We start from the raw sequence: 24,705 nt of genomic DNA, 5'->3' as shown, positions 1-24,705 counted from the left end.
AGGGAGGAGTGGGCACGGGGGGAGGGGGAGAGAGGGAAAGGAGGCGCCCAGAGAGAGGAGAAAAGAGGGGGAGGGGAGGAGAAGGAGGGAGGGGGCGCTGGGCCAGGTAGGGGGGATGAGGGCGCGCAGGACGCGCTGCCGTGCGGTCCGGGGGGACAGCGCTCTTAAGGGGGAAGCGCTTCGAGTCAGAGCCTTGCGGGGGGCTGTGCCCAGGAAAGGAGGCGGTGGGGTCGGTGCCCAGCTCTTGCTTGCGGTGGCCGCGATCTTCAGGTCCGGGGGCGAGGGGGGGCACCCTGCGGGCCCTCTGTGTTCAGGCCAGGAGAGGGAGACTTGGACCAAAGAAAGTGACTCTGGCACCATCAGGAACTCTCGGCGCCCTCGGGCCTCTGGGCAGCTCTTGCCCCCAGCGCTTCTCCCGGTTCCTCGGGGTGCGGATCCTAACTGGGCGGGGCTGCCGGGGCAGAGGGATCGGCCCCCGAGCGGTCGGAGCGACACCCTGGGCTGGGAAAGCCAGGCACGTGGCCGGCTCTGTGCCGGCTCCCCCCCCACCTCCCCGCCTCAGGGCCCCCGTTTTCTTGATCAAGTTCAAGCTCCGGCTCCTCGGCGCGCTGCCCACCCGCTGCCCGCTCCCCTCCCCCTCACTCCATTCCGCATCGTCTCGCCTCTTCACTCTTCCTTTGTCTCTTTCCCACCACTTAGTTTACACCCTCCCTTGCTCCCCTCCTCCCCCGCGGCGGGCGCCGAAGCGTCGGGGCTGCGCTCACCTGTTCGACCCAAACATTTCGGCGATCCCGAGCGCTTGTCGGCTCCCGGCTCCCTTCCCACCTCCCTCCCCTCCCCCCACCCCGGTCGCCGGTCATTGTGCTCCTCTAGACCACACCGTGTGCCGGCTGCTTACGGCGCGCAAGCCGCAGTTGTACAGTAAGGGGCTAATATCAGGAATGATGCTCTATCCCAGACCCGGCGCGCACTGTCCGCGGAGAGAGCATCGGGGGAGGGGGAAGACCCACGAGGATCAGAACGCCGTCCTTCAGACAGTTTTCAATAGTCCGCGTGGGTTGCAGGAGAGGACGGGATGGGGCGTCGCAGGGTGGGGAACCCTGGACCTCAGATTCAGCCTGAAACGTAACACGCTTGTCCCCAAACAGCAAATTAGACCCCTACAGGGAAGATGAGTCTGGAAAAGGGGGCACATGCCTCCGCCCCAGCCCACACCCTCTGTCACGACAGATCAGCCTCAGAAGAAGCTTATGCTCTAACAGGGATGGGAGGCTACCCTCGTGGAATTCTGTGGGGAGATGGCCAAAATAAAAACAATAACGATCCCACCTCCTGGTTCCTCTGCTCGCATGAGAAGAGGAAAGCAATTTCTGCTGACTTCACTACGCTACAACTCATTCACAGTGGAACCAGCAGAGAAGAGAAAACGAGACAGCCACCGCGATTGTTTGCAATTTTGAAACAGACTGCCTTTAACCCTCCAACTTTTTACTGTAAAAAGCCTTTTTCTTTCTTCCTCTGAAAGCTTGGCATTGTGAACAATCCGAGGTAAACAAGGCTCCCTCTAGAGGTGAGAGTTGGAAATACACCAGCGCGCTCAGTATTCATCCATGAGAAAAAACGATGACAACACAGCAAATTAACCACACAGACTTCCTTCACCACAAGCTAAAGAAATTACCATCAATATAAAACTCACACTTTCCTTATAAAACAGGGTTTAAACACGTGACTCATTAGCACCTTTATTCCTGAAATCAAATGTGTCTTCAAACCACTGCTTCTCCCAGCTTTCTCTATTAGAGCTTCACTTCCCATCCTCAGTGGACCGGGACAGTCCTGAGACTTCATTATCTGAACGTCCACACATGCTGATGCACAATCAGGATTTTTAAAACAAATGAGTAGCCACGACTCTTCAGTTCTTGGGTGGGGGTGGGGGAAGTGAGGTGGGCGTTTCCAGCATGGGAACTGTCCTTCCTCACTCTGAAAATGAGATCATCCAGGCCCAGGGTGTCCCATTTCTTTCCACTACATTTCTAGAGACCTTTGGCTCCTCCTGGCCTGCATCACTATTTCACAGTGGTGGTAGACATCTGGGCTTGAAATATAAAGCCAAATCCAACTGAAGTTCAAAGGTAGAATTGAACCCAGATAACCCACCTCCTCTCTGGCTAATAAAAGAGAGCTAGTACCGCCCAGAAGGGCAGAGCAGTGATTTTCTGTAGGCATGAAATGTGAACTCATTTACCATTCCTGAGATAAAACAGACCCAGCCCCACACAACACACAGCAAGCAGTTAGGAGCCCTGGAGAAATCTGGCTGCTTAGCTGCACTGCTGAAGCCCGCAGAAATCTCCCAGATCCTTATCCCTGCAGGAGCTGCCACTCCTGAGTAACCTTGGGCAGGTTGCTTTCGGTGTCCTTGTGCATCTGGACCAGTCTCTTGATCCTTAAAGTGGCCACAACACTGGTCCCAACAAGGAATTGGGTGACCTGGTTTCTTGGCCACTAATTCTCTCATTCATGTGTCCCCTCTCCTGCCCCTGTCTGCTAATGGGGATAGCACTACCTAATGTCACCTCCAGGTTCTGTAAACAGTTGTGCTTTTATAAACAGATGACTAGCAAGGCATATGATCTATGGAGCATCTTAAGCAGCAAGCCCCTCCAGACAGCTTCCTGTATAAATGAGCATGCTCCCCAAGTAGGGTCTTAACCACAGGAATCAGGAGTTGGCTATTATTAGGAATAACAGGATCTAAGTGAGACCAGAGCAGATGCCGTTTAAGCATCTCAAACCATTTAAAAACCCATTTACCCCCACAAATTACTTATTAATGACAGAGGGGAACATGTACCTGTACAATGGAGAGATCTAGCAGACACCCCCAACCAAGCAATCAAATCCAGCAGCCCACAAAGTGGGGCCTCCTGATTTAATGTGCCCAGAAAGGCGAAGGGGAAACGCATCAGCACCTGGGTCATGTCCTTCCCCCCATGCCATGCTCTCCCCAAAAATGCTTACCCTGAATTTGATCATGAGGAAACAGCCAGACAAGAAATCCAGAATGAGAGACTTTCACAACACAATTGTCCTGGACTCGTCAAAAAACTCACTGCTATACCTTTGACTGTATTAAATTAGGAGACTGAAGAGAAATACCAACTAAATGCAATGTGTGGATCTTGATTAAAAAAAAAAACCCAACCCCATTGCCATTAAGTTAATTTTGACTCATAGTAACCCTATAGGACAGGGTAGCACTGCCCCATAGTTTCCAAGGAGTGCCTGGTGGGTTTGAACTATGGACCCTTTGGTTAGGAGCTGTAGCATTTAACCACTACACTACCATGGTTTCCTGGATCTTGATTGGATACCAGCAGCAAAGAGTGAGGTGTAGACATGGGGTAGGGTGGAGACAGGCACCAGGGTGCAGATGGGAGCTGGAGGTAAAGATGGGCTGGGGGTGGAGACAAGGGTGCGCTCTGAGGTGAGTGTTTAAAGAAGGGCCCTCCCAGGAGTAAGCCAACATGTCCTGATCCCGGGATGGTGGAAGCTGACAGATAGGTGAACACCTGGGGGCACAATTTTCCAGGCAGAGGGAACAGCTGGTGCAAAGGTCCTGAGGAACTGAAAGGTGACCAGCATGGCTAGAGCACAGTGGGCCAAGGGAGGATTGGAGCAGGTGAGGGTGGAAGGACACGCAGGGCCAAATATGCAAAGCCTGGTGGACCATGGTGAGGTGTGTGGATTTTACTCCATCCTTTTAGATCCAGGCAGGTGATTTTATAAGGGAGCAAAAGTGGCAGTGAAGAGACTAGTAAGGAGGTCGAATATAAAGAGTGTAGTCAAATCAAACCCGGTTCAAATTTTGGCTCTGACACTAGTCAGGAGACCACAGGCACAATACTGAAACCTCTCTAAGCCTCGGTTTCCTCCTCTATGAGATACTGTGTTTAACATTGTATTTGGAACCACATTTCCCCCTTTGAAATTAGAAACTGTGGCAGCTAGCCTCCAAGGTGACCCTTGATGAGCCTCGCCTCCTGGTGTCACATCCTAGTCTTGTCCCGTCACAATGAATAGGGTTGTGTAACCAACAAGGTATTGTAAACCAGGATAATTCTGTAACCAATGGAGTATTGTGGAAATGAGGGTGTGTGCCGTCTGAGGCTAGGTCATAAAAGACACCTCAATCTTCCCCCAGAGGGAGGACTTGGTAAGTGGTGGCTTTTATCACCATCATCAAGACTCAATTTTCACAAAATCTCCCTCTCTACAAATCCTCTACACTACCAGTTGATTCTGCCACCGGCAATATCTGGCAGTTCTTTCATTGCACACTTGCCAGAGCTTAGGATTAGCAATCTTTTTAAAATCTTTATCTGAGAGGTAAAAAATGGTGTCTGTCTTCATCTAGGAATGTGAGTGTAAATTTATGTGGATCATGTGTTTATTGATCACTTCTTTTTTTTTAGAACAACCTGTTCTATTATGGATTTTTTTTTGTAGGAATGCTTTGGAAATTGATCTTTTGTCATATATTTTGCAAATATGTTTTCCTTTTGTTGTTTTTTAATTTTGCTTATGATGAGATTTTTTTTGCCATATGGAATTGTAATATTTTTATATCATCTAATTAAATTTTCCTTTAGGGCTTTAGGGTTTCAGGTCAAAACAAAGTTTTTTTCCACTCTAAGATTACAAACGTAATTCATCCATATTTTCTTCTAGAACATTTATAGTTTCATTTATTTAAATCTTTATTCCATCTGTAATTTATCTGTATATAAGTAGTGAGGTAGGGGTCTAGCTTATTTTTTTCCAAATGGCCACACAAGCTGTCCCAATACCATGTTTTAAATAACTTGTTGCTGTCCACTGATTTGAAATGCCATTTTGTAATACACTAATTTCCTATTTTTGAAACTGTTCCATTGATCTGTCTATTCCTAACCCAATAGTATATCTTTAAAAATATGTTTTATTAGCTGGTAGGGCTAGTACCCACCCCTACCCCCTATGATCTCTGCCCCTACCATAATAAAGACAATTAAATCAGTGCTACAGCAGAGGTGTGCTTTGGGTCCAGCACAATTATGGAGGAAGGAAGGACGTTTCTGCCTGAGAGGCTGGAGGAGGGCTTCCTGGAAGAGGTGACATCTACTCTGAACCAAAGAAGGTGAGGAAGAATGTGACAGGTGGACAGTGAGGAGTGTGTCCTGGCAGAAGGAAGAGCATAGATAGAAGCACCAAGGGTTTCATACATGCATGAATTCAAAATACTTCCTCTTGGCTTATCCATTTCTTTTTCTTTTTTCTTTTTCCTAACTGTGGCAAAATATATATAACAGAATTTGACATTCTAACCATTTTTAAGTGTTCAATTCAGTGGCAAGTACATTCACAGTGTTGTGTAACCATCACCACTACCTATTTCCAAAATTTTTTCATCACTCCAAACAGAAACTGTATACCCATTAAGCAATGACTTCCCATTTCTCCCTCCCCCAGCCCCTGCTAACCTCTACTGGCGTATCCATTTATTCTTTGCATTAGCCGATTTTTGCAGAACTGGCTGCAAAAATCATAGTCACTTTGACACCTTCGCTGAAATCTAGGAGAAATAGTCCAATACTGCTTTCTCATTTTAGATAAATTTCTATTTAGATAAATTTCCCAGTATGACTATAACTAAAAGAACCTGACTTGCTGAAATACATTTTCCTAACAACCACAACAAAAAGTAAAAACTACAATTTCATTACTCTCCTTTTCAGAAATGTAGCAGATCCTGGGGGGCTCCACTGAGGAGGTGACATTTAAGTTGAGCATTGAAAGATGCGTGGAAAGTGGAAAGGTGCCTTGGGCTGTCAACGAAGACACTCTCCACCCCACCAAATGTAGGCCCCTCTGAACTCAGAGCACCAAGCTCACAGACCACCCAGCTGGCCCTTAACTGACACCACTGTCTGGTGGCAGGTCTGTCAGTCTTCTGTCATTAAATGGTCTTGTAGAGGTCCCTGGGTAGCATTTTGCGCTCTACTACTAACCTAAAGGTTGGTGGTTCGAACTCACCCAGCAGCACTGCAGAAGTCCTGGCTGGCTAGTTGCTTCTGTAAAGATTACAGCCAAGAAAACCCTGTGAAGCAAGTTCTACTCTGTAACACGTGGGGTCGTCATGAGTCAAAACTGACTTGATGGCAATAGGTTTGGTTTGGTTTGGTTTTTTAGCACTTCCCATTTCCTGCATTATACCTCATTTCCCCAATTGGACCGTGAGTGCTCAGAGGCTGGGACAGGTTCAGAGACTGCAGAGTCCTCCATGGCATCCCATACATAGTAAAACCAAAAACCAAACCCGTTGCCGTCAAGTTGATTCCGACTCATAGCGACGCTATGGGACAGAGCAGAATGACCCCATAGGGTTTCCAAGGAGCACCTGGTGGATTCAGTTGCACCACCCAGGACCCCATCCTGCCCACTGCCCAGTGCAGCCCTGAGACAGAGCTCTGAATTAAGTGCACCGCCCTGCACATACACCACACTGTGTAACTCCCACCAGAGTGAGCACCTGCCTCTTCGCCTTTCTTCTTTCCTAGCTCCTTTGGAGAGGCTGAGCCAAAAAACCGAGGCTAGCCACCACCCAGCAATTCCACTCCTAAGTGTACACGCAACAAAAATGAGTACAACTGTTCCCTACAGGACACGTGCTAGAATGGTCACAGCAGCACTATTCACAATCACTCCAAACTGGAAACTACCCAAATGTCCGTGAATGAAGGCTGGCTAAATTGTGGTCCATCTACACGATGGTATTAAAAAGAAAACAAAAACCAAAACTGCTGCTGTTGAGTTGATTCTGACTCATAGTGACCCATAGGACAGAGCAGAACTGCTCCATAGGAACTGCTGACCATCTGGTTAGCAGGTTGTGCTCTTAACCACTATACCACGAGGGCTCATACAATGGGATACTACTCGGCAATAAAAACGAACAAACAACTCATACACACAATACAGATGACACTAGACACAAAAGAGCAGGCACTGTACAATTCCATTTCCATAAAGTTCTAGAACAGGCAAAACCAATCTGTGCTATTAGAAGTCAGGGGAGTGCTCACACTTGTTGGGGGGTGGTGATTGGAAGGGGGCACAGGGGTCTTTGGGATGCTGGCAATGTTTGGTTTCTTAATCTGGGTGCTGATCACAGGAGGTATATTTAATTTGTGAAAATTTACTGAACTGTCTATTTAAATGATAGGTGCTCTTTTCTGTATGTGTGTTACACTTCAATAAAAATTCTGAAAAAGAAAAACAAAAAAAAAGCCAGGGCCAGTTACCATGGCTGAGCAGCCTGGAACTCGTAATCAAGTACCGCAACCCACTCTCTGCCTGGCGCCTGTGCCGGGTGGTATGTGTATGTTATCTTATTTAATCAGCCACACGAGGTTGATATTAATCACCATTTTGCACATGAACACTTGGAGCTCTGGGAGTCACTTTAGTGACTCACCCAGTCACCCAGTAGCAAGGAAACTAGTGCTCAGAGAGGCCAGGGACATGCCCAAGGTCGCTGAGCTAGAAGCTAGTGGCTGGGCTGGAGCGCATGGCGTGGGCCCACTGAGCCAGACTGCATAGTGCTGTGCTCCATGAGCTCCAGCAGAGCAAGCCAGCCCGGGTGCAGCCGGAGGTTTCCCCTGGACTGCGACCTGGGAACAGGCTGTGGCTGCTGGAAAGCGTTCCAGCCTTTGGCTGGACCCCAGGGCTTCTCAATGCCACTCCTGATGGAGGCTGGGCTGGGGAAGTCGCACGGGATAAAACTCTAGCTGGCTTCCTGGCAGGTGACAGGAGGAGAGGGAGGGCTGTGGAAGCCTGGGTGAGGGCCTCTCTGCAGACTGCAGGACACTGACTTGCCCTTGGGGGCCGGTTAGCAAGAGAAGGGGGCAGGCAGCGTTTCTCATTTCTGCCCTAAGTCCCTTCCTGGCAGAGCCTGGAAGGCAGAGTTGGGGGGCGTGGTCAAAGTTTCTGGGGCCAGAGTGGCTGCAAGGAGACCTTTCTGGAGCCTGGATTCATGTGTTTGAAGGTCAGAATCCAAGGGAAGAAAGAGGCAGAGCAGGGAAGCAGGTGACTTAACCTTTCCAAGCCTTAGTTTTCAAATCTCTAAAATGGGCAGGACAACAGGGACTTGTTTCTGAAGGCTGCCATGAGGTTTAAATGAGGCTTAAATGAAGAGAGCTGGACTGGTGCCCAGTACAGAGCAACTGCCCAAGCCTTAGTTACAGTTAAGGATAATGACAACAATATGAATGAATAAGTAATTGATAATACACTCATCAGTCAACGTTTATTGAGCCCCAACTATGTGCCAGGGACTGACCCAGGTGCAGGGACATGGTGGTACATTAAACAGACCAGGCATGCCCTTGGGAAGCTGATGGCATTGGCCTGTCCCTACCCTATCACTTTCTTTGTCCCTTCTCCCCCCTTGGTAAATAACTGCATTAATATTGGAGGGACCAGGGCTCTCCTTCTCACTAACTGTATACTTTTGGGAACTTACTTAAAGGCTCTGAGCCTCAGTTTCCCCAAGTTGTGAGGAATTAAATTCCATGTCTGTGGGGTATCTGGCACACAGAAGCCCTCAACAAATGTTAGTTCCTGCTCTGCTCCCCTCCTTGCCTCTTCTCTCTTCTTTCAACCCACTTTCCCTCTTTTTCCTTTCTGTACTATTATTTTCCCCTGCCTTAGCCTTTGGCATCTTAACGTCCAAAAGCACTGCCAAGCTCAGCTGATAGCACACAGACTGTGGCAGATACAGTGAATTACCTTACCTGATTCCCAAACTCAACAGTTCTCCCTTGCCTTTCTCAACTACAGAGGGTGGAAAAACAAAATCCTTTCTTTCCCAGCCTCCCCTGCAGCTGGCAGTGCCATATGACCCTGTCCTGGTCAATGAGATGTCAACAAAAGTCTGCTGGCAACTTTCCTGGGAAAGTTTTTGCTTTGCTAGACTAGGCTAGGCTTGCACCACCTGTTCCCATCTTCTTCTTGCCTTGAATGTGTATGAGAGGGACGGAGCAATAACAGCCAACTTGCAACCATGAGGAAAAGGTCAAGAATATCATAGATACACCAGATATTAACGTCAGACACTGCAGACATTAGCACCAATAGCAGCTCCTATGTTCTTGTTGTTTTAGGAGTAAAATAACGCTTTTGTTTTGCTATACAGTCATCCGGGTTTTTTGTGCTTGCAGTCAAAAGCATTCCTGACTGATTCACAGGTCTCCTGCTTTGGATGGACCAGACAACAAGGAACTGCCTCTTCTCTAGGGTGTGGACTCCTTCAAGAGATGTGAGGCAAGGGGCTGTGTCCAGGCACCTGCTGTGCATACTTGTGGTGCTTGGGGAGGGGCAGATGAGCATTTATTTCTGGTCTATGGACTCTGCAGGAGGGAAAAGTGTCAAGGCTACTGCATAGGTGTACCTGGGCACTTCCGGAGCTACAGAAGTGCTCCAGTTAGACTACCTTCTGTTTCTAGTCTACTTTTCCTTGAGGGGCTCAGAGTCATTCCAAACATCTCATTCAAGCCTTAGAACAGCCAGGTGGGCTGGTAAGGCACCGGATCTGTTACTCATTTCTATCAAGGAAGAAACTGCAGGAAAGAGGGGTGGGCAGGCAGGCTGCCTGCGGTCACACTGGACGGAGCCCCACCCCCTGACATCTTCAGCACCCCAGCCCAAAGCTCAGAAGGGTAGCAGGGGGCTACCCTTGGGGAGGAAGGTGAGCAGAGCTCTGGCCTCCTCCTCAGCTTTGCCAGCAACATGCCTGTCTGCTGCTCAACCTTGACACACTGGACTTCCTCCCCAGAGGAGCTTTCCGTGAAGGAAGGGGTTCCTCTGTCAAAAAGCAAACTCTGAAAACTGCTGAAGTCTGGCCCAAACCTGCTGCTCCACTCACAGGGAAGCTGCAGCATGGAGAAGTGAAAGTTGGACGGCTAGTCAGGGGCAGGACCATACCTAGAACCAAAGTCGCTTGACTCCCTCTCCAATGCTTGTCTCCACTGGCCATTGTCTCCAGCTAAACACTGTTCTCCTTTGGCAGAGGGAGGTGCACCACGAGATTTCGGCACTGCGCACTACAAACGCCTGTCCTCTGCAGACTGCTCGGGCTTATCTCCAGCCTCGCTCCCTTGGCCCTGGCCCCTTTGCTGCTCTAACCACAGGACCTTTGCACTTGCTGTCTCCTCCACCTGGACAGTCCTTCCTCTTCATCTCCCCAGGACTGGTTGGTCCCTTCTCATCATTCAGGTCTCAGCTCAGATGTCACCTCTTCTCGCCCAGAGGTGCAGTCTGTTCTCTTCCCCTGTGCTACTTCTCTGTCCCAAATTTCTTTCTTTTGAATATATTTTTCTGAGCAACTTGTTTACTGTCTCCCCCACGAGGCTGTGCACTCCCCGGGGGTGGATGCCTTGTCTGTTTTGTTTGCTGTTGTGTCTTCAGTGCTCAGAATAGCATTCAGCACATAGTAGGAACTTAATAAATGACTTTTGAATGAACGAATGAGGAAATTTCTTTAAACAAATGCAGGATCGCAGGGAGGGCGAGGATCTGGTGGGCGGTGAGCAGAAGCTGTGGGCCTCTGCTTCCTTGGTCTGAATGGGGGTGGGGGGCAGTGCCAGGGCCTGCCAGGGGCCCACGTCCAGTCACCCTGAGCAAAACAAAGCCGCCAGCACAAAATTCACAGTGCAGTACTGTACCCTCCCACCCATCCACCAAAAAAAAAAAAAAACCAAAAAGGCCCGTTAATGAGGTAAACACAATCACAACCGGGAAAAAGCTTGCCATGCTTCTTTGTGTCCACCCAAAGCCATTATCTCTAATTGATCTTCAGACATCAGCTGTTAAAGTGTCTGAAACCCTCCTGCATCCTTCAGGTCTGGTTACAAAGCCAGACCCACCCCACCCCAAGTGGAGTCAGGTCTCCTGGAGCTGCTGCTGGCTATGGGGGGGCTCAGGCCTGCCCCTCACAAAATCTGTGGGCTGCAGGGACCTCTGATACCTGAGCTAGGCCAGCAGGACAGGGAGGCCTGCAGCCAAGGCCTGGGCCCCATGTGAGAAGGACCCATCAGGCCAGCAACAGGCTGCATGAGTCAAGAACCCACGTAAAGGCCTAAGCACTACGTGCTCAGCACCAGCCCGATGGCCTATATTTCAACACTTTAAGGGGAAGGCTCCATGAAGCCACCAGGGGGGTCCTGCCCTCAAAACAAATGAATAGTGGGAACTAGAGAAAGGGCCCTGCCCAAAAGATCCCACTCGCTCTGGATGAAAGGGGCACTAGGAAAACTGGAGTAGAAGTTCAGCTGCAAAGAAAAAAGGACAAAAAAAGAAAAACCTCAGGACTAAGCCACAAAACAAGTCCTCTCTGGGTCTCAGTCAGACCAGGCCGGAGTCAGGGTCACGAGGTTGGCTGCTGGTTCAGAGACCATCTGGGTGTTGGGAGCCACCTCTTCCTGGCCCAGCCCGGGAAAGACACCTCCTTTCCTGTTGGATTTCTCTTGTCCTCAGAGACAGAGCCGGGCGGGCGGCTACCCAGGGTGCTTTGCAGGAGCGGTTTACAGCCAGAGCTCTGAGGAGACAGAGCCCCTGCCGCCTGCTTCGTTTATGGAGGCCTAGGTAGTGGCTCTTGACCCTGCTCCTGTTTTTCCCTCGACACAGATAAAGCATCCCCAGGCCAGCCCCGCACACAGGACTTCTCGAGGCACCAAGCAGCGCTCCTGCCTGCACCAGTAAATTATGGGCACTGCGTGCATTTTTTCCTGGATAATGAAGTTGAAAGGCCACCTTCACTTGTGGGGGGTGGGCATCTGCACGCAGAACGAGACTGAGCCTTTAGGAGCTGCCAGGGACAATGAGCCGTTCAGGTTGGGGTATCTCCCACCCCATCAGGCAGCTGCTTCTCAGACGGAGACAGGATGTTGCTTGTTTTCCGCTTCTCACATACACAGCCTCGGAGAAGCTGGAGGGATGAAGAGAAGCAGACCTCTCTGAACCCAGGCTACCCTGGCAGAAGAGTGGAAGTGCTCCTTTTCTCTGAGTATCTGAAACGGCAGCCAGTTTCTAGAAAGCACCCGAGGGTGCCCAATAATATAGACTGATCACCAAAACAGTACCCTCTAACAAAGAGTTTTGACAATGAGCTTGTCAATCCCCTTTGTCCTCTCAAAAAAGAGGTTTCCAAGGACACTTTCCCTCTCAAATTTAGAAATGCCCTAGTTTGCTAGACACTGTCTTTAGGGGAATGGGAAAATCTGGGTTATCGATACCTAAACTCACTGCTGTCGAGTCGGTTCCAACTCATAGCAACCCCACAGGGTTCAAGGCTATAAACCCCACAGGGTTTAAGGCTGTAAATCCCTACGGAAGCAGACTGCCACATCTTTCTCCTGAGGAGCTGCTGGTGGTTTCAAACCACTGACCTTTTAGTTAGCAGTCAATTATTTTAACCACTGCACCACCAGGGCTGCCTACAGCCCCCAGATTCTAACCTCGGGATCCTGATGCTCCTGGCTCACAGTCCACTCCCATTTGTCTGATGAACAGAAAGGCCTGAAGTAAAGTGTCCAAGCTTCATGTTTACATGGTCAGATAAAGGGCACCTCTATTCTATTGTCCCCCCAACAAGTAGGAGCTACAAGAACTTTTAAGCATTGAGGGAAAAAAGAATTTTTTTCAAAGTAACTATTTTTTCAAACCAGGAAAACTTCTTTTAAAAAAAAAAATTGTGGTTAAAATGTTATATAACGTAAAACTTGCCATTTTAACCATTTTAAGTGTACAATTCAGTGGCATTAAAACATTCACAATGTTGTGCAACTATCACTGCTATTTCCAAAACTTTTTCATCACCCCAAACAGAAACTCTATACCCGTTAAGCAATAACTCCCCATACCTCCTTCCCCCCAGTTCATGGTAACCTCTAATCTACCTTATATCTCTATGAATTTGCCTATTCAAGATACTTCATATAAGTGGAATTTATAATATTTGTCCCTTTGTGTCTGTCTTATTCCACTCAGCATAATGTTTTCAGGGTTCGTGCATACTGTAGCATGTACCAGAACTTTATTTGTTTTTACAGCTGAAGAATGTTCTACTATATGCATATACTACATTTTGTTTATAGGACAACTTTTAAAATGAAGGCCAACAAGGGGGGAACAATTCCTACTAGATATTAAAACATAGAAAGTCTTAATACTGAAAACAATGTGGTACTGGTACATAAATAGTCAAAGAGACCAATGAACTGAATAGAAGTAGATTCAGTTTCATATGGAAATTTAGTAAATTATAAAGGTGGAATCTCAAATCAGTGGGAAAAAATAGATTATTTAATAAACAATGTTGAGACAAAAGGGTTAAGTAGGATCCATAGCTCTGATCATACACTAGGATAAGCACCAAAAGGATTAAAGATTGAATGTAAAATATGAAAACATGTATATATTTTTCTCTGTTAGCTGAGAGGACCTAAAGGAAAAGATACCCCAGCAGCAATGAGCACACCCAGCACCCAGATCTTGGTTTCTAATTTGTTGTTGTTAGTTGCTGTCAAGTTGATTCCAGCTCATGGTGACCCCATGTGTCCAGAGTAGACTACTCCATGGGGTTTTCAAGGCTGTGACCTTTTGGAAGCAGACCACCAGACCTATCTTCCCACGTGCCTCTGGATGGGTTCGAATAGCCAACCTTTCGTCTAGTAGTTGAGCCCCTAACCATTTGCACCACCCAGGGACTCCTTGGGTTTCTAATACCATTCTCCAAAAAAGAAATCAGAGCTCCTTGGAGAAATGGCTGATTCTAGGTCTGGGGCAGGAAATATACACGAGGAGCCTGGAACATCTTGCAGTGCCACTAAGTAAGGAAGTTCTGGACAAAACAAAACAAAACAAAGCAGATTGACAGGAGTATACCAAAGGAGCACAGGTTACAAATGAAAGAGCTCCTACTGGCCAAAGCTGGAACAATCTGAGTGACAAAATAAACTAGTAATGAATTATAACCAAAAGTACAAAATAAATATCTACGAGTCTATACTGATATAAATGATAAAATATATTAATAAATAGAGGGGGAAAGACAAATCTCCCATGCAGAATTTCAAACAGTTTATGTAGACACTCCGCCCTCAAGGAGGAGCATAACTCCCTATTCCCTAGGTGTGGACTGCACAGTGGCTTCCTTCCAAAGGGTACAGTATGGGAAGGGCAGGGCGAGTAACTTCACAGTGGAGAAACCTGACAAACACTACCTCTGCCAGGTGATCAAGGCCAACATCAACAGTCATAAGTCATGTTGACAGTACGTACCCTTGATATGATATGGTGAAAGTAGCGCTTTAACTCTGTGGTCTTCCTCCCAATAACCCATAACCCCAGTCGCACTATGAGAAACAGTAGACAAATTCCAATAGTGGGGCATCCTACAAAATATTTGACCGGTACTCCTTAAAACCGCCAAGGTCATCAAAAAACAAGGAAGGTCTGAGAAACTGCCACAATAAGAGGCGCTAAGGAGACGTGACCACTAAATGTTACATGGTATCCTGGATGGGCTCATGGAACAAAAAGGATATTAGGTAAAAATTAAGGAAATTTAAATAAACTATAAAGTTCAGTTAATAATAATGTATAAATATTGATTCGTTTGTTGTAACAAATGTATCACAAGATGTTAGTAACAGGGAAAACTAGGTGCAGGGTATGTATATGGAAACTCTGTAGTATTTTCTCATTTTTTCTGTAAATCTAAAACTACTGAAGAGTGAAAACAAGAAAGTATCATAGGAAAACATGGGAGTGGACTGGCGTTAGATTTTTAAAACTCAAAATGCAGAGTCATTAAAGAAAAAATTGATACATTTGAGTACATAAAAATAAAAAACAGTGAGCACAGCCACACCATAAGCCAGATCAAAAGACAAGTGGCTAAAGATGGTAAAAAGAGGCAATGGCTAACTCCAGGAGATCAAAAGAAAGGAAAAGTAATCATAGTATGCTAATTGGCTCAGCTATGAATAATATGTACACAGGCACAATAATATAAATAAGGATAATGATTTATCTAAATGGGGGATATAGACATATTGAAGGATGAAGGAAGGAGAAATAAGTGTGTTTATGAGAGGGTTAAGAGTATAAATATCTATCCCCTACAGCAAGAAATTAAAAAAAAAAAAAAAAAAAGCCCAAACTGAAAAATCAACAACTGGCAGTATAAGCACAATTTTATTTAGACATATGAGGTAAATACCAGAAGAGAGATAAAAGACAAGAAACCTGTCTCTACGGGGTAGACACTGAACCAGAGGAGGCTGGGGCAGGGTCTGCTGTTTTTCTAAATCGTTTTTAAAAAAATGTATTCTATTGATAAAAATAAGGATAAATACAAATAAACAAAACAAAGATAAAGGCCCATCTGAGAAGCTGTTTGTGGGGTGAGCTGCCCGTGGCTGTGGGGGAGGGTCCACCGGGCACAGGGCAGAGCCTGACAGCTGCTACCTCAATCACACACCGTCTCGCAGAAGAAATGCTACAAGGATAATCCTCTGCCTGGAGAAATCCAAACAGCGCCTTGGTCAAGGTCAGAATTTTAGTTGTTTTTGTTTTTCTTGCCACAGCGCAAACCTTTCACGGTGCCAGGGATTTATTGAGACAGGGAAAGGTCTGGGCTATAGATTCTCAGATCTTGAAAATATGACCGGTGGGGTGTCAGGCCTTTCTCTTGCTCTCCTGGAGGCAAGCAGGCCCTCTTGGCTCGGCTACATAATGAGTAACAGGAGGGCTGATCCCAGAGGCCTGTTGGGGGTGTTTGAGAGGAGACAGAGGTGGAATAAATGAAGGAAGCCAGTGGAAGACCAGCAATGTCAGGAATCTCCCTGGTTTCCTTAAGGAGCCACAAGAAGGCAGTTGAGAAGAAGGGAGGGGGCTGAGAACTGAGAAAGTGGCCCCAGCATACCTCAGTGAGTGAGCCCAGAGGGAGAGGCCGAGAGGGTCTAAAAACCCAGATGGCTTACTGCGTAAAGGGTACTGAGTTTCTGTTTGAGGTGATGAAAAACCTTTGGAAATGGATAGTGGTGATGGCTGCACAACACGGTGAACATAATTAGTGTCAACGAACTGTACACTTAAACATGGTTAAAATGGCAAACATTTTGTCATGTATGTATTTTACCACAATAAAATTAAAAAATAAAATCCAGGCAGCTAAGGCAGCAGACCCCATATTCTCACCCATTTCACAGGCTCCATGCACATTTCCACAGAGCAGACACAGATGCTCAAAGTTTGAAAATGTTGGTCTATAGAAGTGGCCACTAAAACTATGAATAGAGAAAAGAGACGCGATGGTAGAGAAGACGTGCGGAGGCTACAAACCTGCTGTCACTACCAACCCAGAAAGAACGGTGTGGACTCTCATGGTGAAGCCCGAGGTGCTCTTTATATTCAACACGACTGACTGACCAATCAGAGTAGCTGAGGACCTCCTCAACCTCTCCCAAGGGCAGACCTCTAAGGTCAAGAGGCTCTGAAATCTTACTGGGAAACCATGCCTTGGATCATCATAAAATATCCTACCTTGCCCTTCTTAATGTTTCTTGGCCTTGAACATCAACTTGTCTGGCATTAATAGCATTGTCCCCTCTCTTTCTTCTGTTTTTATTTTCCCTTTCTTGTCATTAAAAAAAAAAAAAAGAAAGAAAGAAAGAAATCTTTTGTAAATGTCAAATTGTTGGATACTGCCATTTTGAAAAACCTACCTGAGACTTTCTTGACTCTTTGTAGTGGAATTTAATCGATTCATATTTTTGTGATTTACTGAAGTTTGGTCTTGTTCCTGTTAGCTTACTTTATGTTTTCTATTTATTACATCTCTTTTTGGTTGTTTCTTTTGTATTCCCCATTTATTCACTCTTGCTGGATTGATCAAGTTTTTATTTATTTTTTTTCTCTAGTGGTTTAATTCTGCACTCTATTTCTATTCCATGGAGATTATTCATTTATTTACATAAACATGTCAGAACCTCTGCTTCTTTAAGAAACCATCAAAGGTCACACACACTGAGCCACAGCAGGAGGCAAAGTTTCCATTCTATTTTTCCCCTGAGCTCACACCTAGCCTAGGCTGTAGGTCAGCCTGAGGAAGAAGGAGGAGGAAATCAGCATTGCTGTTGAGCTCTTATAAACCTGGGCGTCAAAGTCAGTAGTCATGAGTTCTCCATGGAGTAAGAACCCTATGAGTGCCATACTGTTTAAGTACAGCTCTCACTTTAATCCATTAACTGTGTTTCTCCCTTGGGTCTGCCTGTTTTCTTGGGGTCCTTCTGCACAGGAGGAAGGTTGGGAGGGTTCATGAGAGAAGAAAGCAGCAAAGAGGGGGAAGACCTCAGACAGAGAAGGGATAGACCTCAGCTGTAGTCCCTCCCCGGGTCTACAACCTGGTCCAAAAGATAATGATTAAAAAGTGAATGTGGTTAGCCAAAATGTGGAAACAACCCTAGTAAGTGCCTATTTTTATTCAGTCATAAAAAGGAATCAAGTTCTGATAGATGCTACAATATAGATAAACCTTGAAAACATCATGCTAAGTGAAATAAGCCAGACACAGAAGGACAGATGTTATATGATTCCATTTATATGAAATATCTAGAACAGGAAAATTCATAGAGACAAAAAATAGATTAGAGGTTACCATGGACTGGGGGGAGAGGGGGAATGGGGAGTTATTGCTCAATGAGCACAGAGTTTCTGTTTGGGGTGATGAAAAAGTTTTGGAAATAGATAGTGGTGATGGTTGCACAACATTGTGAATGTAATTAATGCCCCTGAATTATACTTGAAAATGGTAAAAATGGCAAATTTTGTTATATATATTTTACCATAATTTTTTTAAAAAGTGAATATGGAGAGTTTTTCAGGGTGGGTGTGTTTCCTTCTCCACTTAGTGAGGTGGGGGTCTGAGGAAGTTCCACACTCAGACTGGGCTCCCTTCCTCCTCCCTCCTTGCCTCGCTCCCCAGTGCTAACTGAGGAGAAGATTCTCCCCTCAGTCTCACAACCCCTCCCCTGGCTCTGCGCTGCCTCTTCTTCCTCTGGCTGCTACCCTGAGCCTCCTCACCATCCCCAAACTGGCTCTGGCCTTCCCCAGTCGTGGGTTTGCTTGAGGTCTTACAGACAGGCCTGCCCTCAACCAGGCCCTCTTTGCAGGCCCAAGTCCCATTTTAAAATGTGCAAGTGTCTGTTATTTTTTATGGAACACAGATCAGAAGTTCTACCCAATGTTCCAGGGCTGGTTCACAGACACCTCCCCATGCACCAACATCTTGACTCCCACCATAATCATTCGCGGTCCCCTGAACTGCCTGGCAGGTTTCTAGCCCCTTCTTGTTTCTCATTTTCTGCCCTGGGTTATAGCTCTGTGGCTGCAGTCTTGTCCTCTCTACTAGAAAGAGCTGCTTGAGAGCAGCTACACTGTCTTATTCATCTCTATGGCCCTGGTCTCTTATACAAGATCATTCAACATGTCTATCAAACAAAAGGTACATAACAATATTACCATCAGTAGCAGTAGTGGTCACGGAGATTTCCTCAGTGCCTCTAACGTGCCCAGCACTGTGCTAAGCACTTCATGCCATTTAATTCTCAGCAACTCTATGTTGTTGTCAGATGCTGACGAGTTGATTCCAACTCATAGTGACCCCACGTGACAGAGTAGAATTGCCCCAGGGGGTTTTCTAGGCTGTAATCTTTAAGGGAGCAGATTGCCAGGTCTTTCTCCTGCTGAGCTGCTGGATGGATTTGAACTGCCAACCTCTCCATTAGCAGCTGAGTGCTTAACCTTTGCGCCACTAGGGCTCCTGAACTCTGTTTTTGTTGTTGTGTGCCGTCAAGTTATTTCCGACTCATGACCACCCTACAGGGCAGAGTAGAACTGCCCCATATGGTTTCCACGGCTGTAAATCTTTACGGAAGCAGACTGCCACATCTTTCTCCTATAGAGTGGCTAGTGGGTTCAAACCACTGACCTTTTGGTTAGCAGATGAGTGCTTAACCACTGCACCACGAGGGCTCTTTAACTCTCTGAGGTAGGTGCATTTTTAATACTGTCAAGTAATTGATGAAGAAAAAGAATCACAGAGAGATGAAGCAACTTGCCCAAAGTCACACAGCTCATGGGTGATGAAGCTGGTACTGACTGTTAGCCTGACACTAGGGTCTCTGGCTAACAGTTAAGTGGGTATGGATGGGTTGGAATCCTGGCAGAGAACAGTGCCAGTCACTGCTTCACATTGGCCCACTGAGAGAAGCAGGAAGGCCAGTAATTAGGAGACCCCAGGAGCCCTGGGCAGGGGCTACTGACCCTGCAGGCCCCACGTGTGTGCCCTCCCGGAAAAGGTCTGCCCCTCCTCTCTCCACCCTCCAGGACCCGGGAAAACTCAGAGCCAGGAGAGAACAGCAGAGGAGATGGAGGCAGAGGTTAATGGAGGCAAGAGAGGGCCTCCACCACGGGGCTCAAACAATGGAGTAAGCGTACCACTTCACACACTGCTGCAAGAACCATTAAAACCTTAGGGGGACATTAGTGCTGCTCCAAGAACTGGAGAGAGGGGAGGCGTGAAGGTGCTGACAGCCTTCCCTGCTCCAGACAGGGCAGGAGCTGGAGGGTGTGGGATGGAAAAGGAGCCAAGTGAGGTGACCTTGGGGAAGCCCTGATCTTCCTTAGGTCTCAGCCTCCACTTCCATAAAAGCATGTGCTGACAGCTAGATGGTGCCCGGCTACCACCACCGACTGCTCTGACTGGGGTCACAACAGAGGGTCCTGGACAGAGCAGGAGGAAAATGTAGAACAAAATTCTAACTTACAAAAAAAGACCAGACTTGTCCGAAGGACTAATGGACCACAGCTACCAAGGCCTCCACCAGACTGATCCAGTGCAGCTAGATGGTGCCTGGCTACCACCACTGACTGCTCTGACTGGGATCACAACAGAGGGTTCTGGACAGAGCTGGAGAAGGATGTAGAACAAAATTCTAACTCACGAAAAAAAGACCAGATTTACTGGCCTAAAGGAGACTGGAGAAACCTCGAGAGTATGGCCCCCAGACACCCTTTTAGCTCAGTGGTGAAGTCATTTCCGAGGTTCACCGTTCAGCCTGGGAGTGGACAGCCCCATAAAACCAAATGGGACTAATGAGGCACAGCAGTCCAGGGACAAGGGCCAGAAAGCAGAAGGGGACAGGAAAGCTGGTGAAAGGGAACCCAAGGTTGAGTAAGGATAGTGTTGATGTGTTGTTAGGTTGGTAACCATTGTCATAGGGCAACATGTGTACTAACTGTTAAATGAGAAACTATTTTGTTCCGTAAGCCTTCATCTAAAGTGAGAATAGCAGCATAATTGGAAGAGCATAGTCGATGTCACTGAACTGTGCCTGTAGAAATTTTTGAAATGGCGTATCTTTGGCTATGAATATTTTCACCAAAAAAAAAAAAAAAAAAGGTCGAGAAGGGAGAGGGTTGACATGTCGTGGGGTTGTTAACCAATGTCATAAAACAATATGTGTACTACTGTTTCATGAGAAACTATTTGTTCTGTAAGCCTTCACCTGAAGTACAATAAAAAAAAAAAAAAAAAAAGACCAGACTTACTGGTCTGACAGAGACTGGAGAAACCCCGTGAGTATGGCCCCCGGACACCCTTTTAACTCAGTGCTGAAGTCACTCCTGAGGTTCACTCTTCAACCGAAGATTAGACCGGCCATAAAACAAACAGTAATACACATAGCTCAACCACGTATACAAGACTAAATGGGCACACCAGTCCAGGAGCAAGGACGAGCAGGCAGGAGGGGACAGGAAAGCTGGACTAATGGAAATGGGGAACCCAAGGTCGAGAAGGGGAGAGTGTTGACACGTCGCGGGGTTAGCAACCAATGTCACAGGACAATATGTGTATTGTTTAATGAGAAACTAATTTACTCTGTAAACCTTCATCTAAAGCACAATTTCTCTTTTTAAAAAGTGTGTGCTGGAGGAGGAACACCCATGATTTGCCCCTCTCCTTCCAGATCTGATTTCTACAACGGTGTCTTGTCCAAACGCTGAGATCTAAGGAAAGATCAGGATATGTACTCCAAATTATATACATATTCTTGTCGACAGCTTAGCATTCACCGCCAAACTTCTCTTCTGATGTTTCCTTAAGTATCCGTATTTTTAAGGCCTCTGGCCAGATCCCCCTTGACCCATACTTAGCTTCCTCTGGCCTCTCTGCCAGCACCTCCCACCAAGGATGTCTTCCCTCTAGAAGCCAGCAGGAAATACTCACACTGGGCTACCCCCTGCAGGTGGCACACCTGCTTCAGATCCTAACAAGCAAGCACATTCCTATCCAGTAGGTGCTGACGGAGAAACACTGTGGCCAAGGCACACAGGTTTGGGGATGAAAGTGCTTGGGGTTTAAATCACGTGAGTGGCTGTATGGCCTTGAGCGTGTGCTGAACCTTTTGGGGCCTCAGCTGTTGAATCTGCAAAATGCAGATGATAACCCTGCCGAGTTGCAAGGGCTGCAGGTAAAGTGTGTAGCACAAAACAGGTGCCCAATTAGTAGTCCATCTGCCTGAAACAGCACCCACCCTGGGTGCTCCCCCCCACCCCCCGCCCCTGCTCCACCCTCCTCTGAGCTCTTGTACAGCCCCCATACTGTCTGCTCATTTCCTTGTCTCTCCCAGCAGACGGTGAGCACCAGGCAGGCAGGGGCTCGGCTTTGTGCGCCTGTTTCCTTGGCACCTGGAGCAGTTCCAGCCTCAGAGTGGACACATAAATGAATGAACGAATGCAGGAAGGAAGGAAGGAAGGAAAATCATATAGTCAGCTTATCTGGTGGGTGGAAATCCCGAGGCCCACAGGGTGAAGAGACTCAGAATAATGTGGAAAATCAGCAGCAGAAAAACAAAGCAGGTTCTCCAATGGCGTGATCCCCTTTTATTAAATAGTCTGGAAGGGCGGGCAGCAAAATATTAGCAGTGACCGGGGCAGTGGGATGGTGGCGATTTTTATCACCCTGTTTTTTATTTTTGGCTACTGATTTGTCTACTGAGGCTGTGTATTTACAAAAAAAAAAAGTATGTAAGAAAATCGAAGGAGACATAAAACAAAACCAGCAGCCGAGTGAAGAGGGGGCTCCCGCAGCCTCTTGGTGCATCCTGCCCCCTGCCCTGAAAGGAGATTTGAAAGATCAGCTGGGGATGGGGTATGTTGGTGGCCTCTGCCCTGTGAGCCAGGCCCACACCCTCTCTGGACCTCTTCTTATCACAGAATGCAATGGAGCATTCTCCGAGACAGTCCAGATTTCAAGAAATCTTCCTACCCTCCTCCCTCTCCAAGAAAACATGTTTATGCTCTGCACAACTAAATGTGATTTCAGTTTCATATCTTTATGAGATTTTTCCTGAATAAGAAAACACACTCCCTCATTTTCAGCCCCCTCGCCCCGAGATGACAGCTCCCAGTATCTGCATCTCAAGATGGAGGTTCTGGGAGGGTGGCGTCCGACCCCCTCGGCGCCTTGCATGTTGAGGACACTCCATAAATGTTTGCTGCCCTGAATCAGACCTCGAGAAGAATTTCTTTCTGCGCATGAATAATGTTATTGGGTTTTCATATTACCTGATACCCTCTGTGGAGAAGGATGATTTCCCAGCATCTTAATCTGACACAAGTAATGTGATCCTGTCCGGCCCTCAAAAAAATCTCACTACCTGTACGTTGTCTGAGCAAAGCAAAGTGAGGGAAAATGTTCTACTTGCCTTACTATTTGTCTCCTGGGTGTGTAATGTTAAAAAAAAACATAAACTATTGGGATTTTTCCCCATCCAAAGTTTTAGTTGTAGAGAGCTTTGTTTAGCATTAATAGAACACCAAGTGATGTCAGAACTGGTTTTACATTTCCACGTAGCCTGCATTAGTGATTTACCAATGCTGCAGGTGTCCTTGTTGGCTCTTTGTGGCCAGAGTGACACGTAAGGAATGAAACCACTTTCAGAGCCTGGTCTTGGAACACAGGGTTTGACAGCTGCCAGGCCTGTCCCATGACTGTGTTTTGAGGGAGACATTCACTCACCTCCAGGTGAGCCCTGCTCTGACTTCGCTTTGCAGGAAAGAAGCTGCTAATTCAAGTATATGTATTTTTTAGTTCTAACTCAAGGTGAAGAATCAAAGACTCCTGGGTCCTTGGCCCTTCCTTGCTGCTATAGATAAATGAACTGGTGAGCAATGTGATTTCTTGCTTCACCATGTGCCTGGCTATAAAACAGGGATAAAGGCGCTGCCTGAGAGGCTGAGGCCTTGAGAGCTCAGCATTGTGTGTGGAGCGCTGCAGACCGACAGATGAAAGGTCCTAGGCCTGAGGTAGGGTGTACCTGCCAGGTGTTGCGAGGAGAGCCTGCACCTTTGATCTCCTGCAGCACACTGGGGAAGCCTGCAGCTCTCAGAAGGCCCCCTTCTGGGAAACTGAGAGGCAGGTGCAGTTCAACTCCACTGTACTCAGAGGCCACCCCAACCTCAGCCTCAGCCCCGGCCACAGCTGGGTTTCACAGGGCATCCTGGGAGCAAATGCCTTCCCACAATCCTCCCTTCCTTTGGGAGTAGCTCAAAACTTGCCAGGGAAATTTATCCATCTCATTCCATGTGTTTCAGTTCATTCACAAATTCACTCACAGACACCCATCAGGTGCTTGTGCCCAGCACTGTGCTTCTTCCCTTTTTCCTCACCAGTACAACTTTTCATACTCTGTGCCCCAGCCACACCAGTCATGCAATGTCTCAAAGGCTCTGTCCTCCCTTGAGCCACAGGGCCTTTGCACAAGCTGTTTCCTCAGCCTGAAACTCTCTTCCCTTCAGTCCTCGCTCTCAGCTCCAGCATCCCTTTCTGAGGCAAACCTTCCCTGACCCCTGGCTCGGTCAACTCCCCGCTCTAAGTATTCACAGCACCACATACTCTTCTGTAGAGCTCTTGTCAGTGTTCACTGTGAGGCTTCATTAAGCTCTTCCTCCACCATTTATCAGTGTTCACTATGAGCTAGGTACCTGCATGTGATTTTTCCATTAGTGTCTGTCTTTCCCTTGATCATAAGATCTAGGAATGGTGCTATCTTTGTTCGTCTTCAGGGCCTGAATCACCGAGTTAAAAAACAAACCAGTTGCCCTCGAGTTGATTCAAACTCATGGCAACCCTACGTGTGTCACGGTAGAACCATGTTCCACAGGGTCTTCAATGGCTGATTTTTTTGGAAGTAGATCACCAGGCCTTTCTTCTGAGGTGCCTCTGGGTGGATTCAAACCACCAACCTTTCGGTTAGAGACTGGATGCTTAACCATTTGCACCACCTGGGGACTCCGGGCTCACCAATGACTGAATCCTTGCTAAAGCACCTAGCCAATAGTCTGAATCCCTCACTGTCTACTGACACATGTGCAAATACCAATTATTTCGTGATTTGATTTTGAATTTATATAATCTATTACTACTATTATATATATATATATATATATTTGCATGTGGTTGTATAACCAAATCAGACAGAACAGCCTCTATTCCTGAGAGAACACACTTGTGTTACATGGACCACTGCT

At 47.0% G+C, this 24,705-nt stretch overlaps 1 protein-coding gene across 1 annotated transcript in view; it reads right to left on the bottom strand.

The window, feature by feature from the left end:
* Positions 1-24,705, bottom strand: part of NOL4L (nucleolar protein 4 like) — an 83,297-nt gene that overhangs the window by 34,942 nt on the left and 23,650 nt on the right. The window lies entirely within an intron of this gene.

Source organism: Trichechus manatus, unplaced genomic scaffold (genome assembly GCF_000243295.1).
Source record: "Trichechus manatus latirostris isolate Lorelei unplaced genomic scaffold, TriManLat1.0 scaffold00008, whole genome shotgun sequence".
Lineage (NCBI taxonomy): Eukaryota > Metazoa > Chordata > Mammalia > Sirenia > Trichechidae > Trichechus > Trichechus manatus.
Note: the sequence above shows the minus strand (reverse complement) of the source record. Positions and strands in the feature narration are given on the sequence as shown.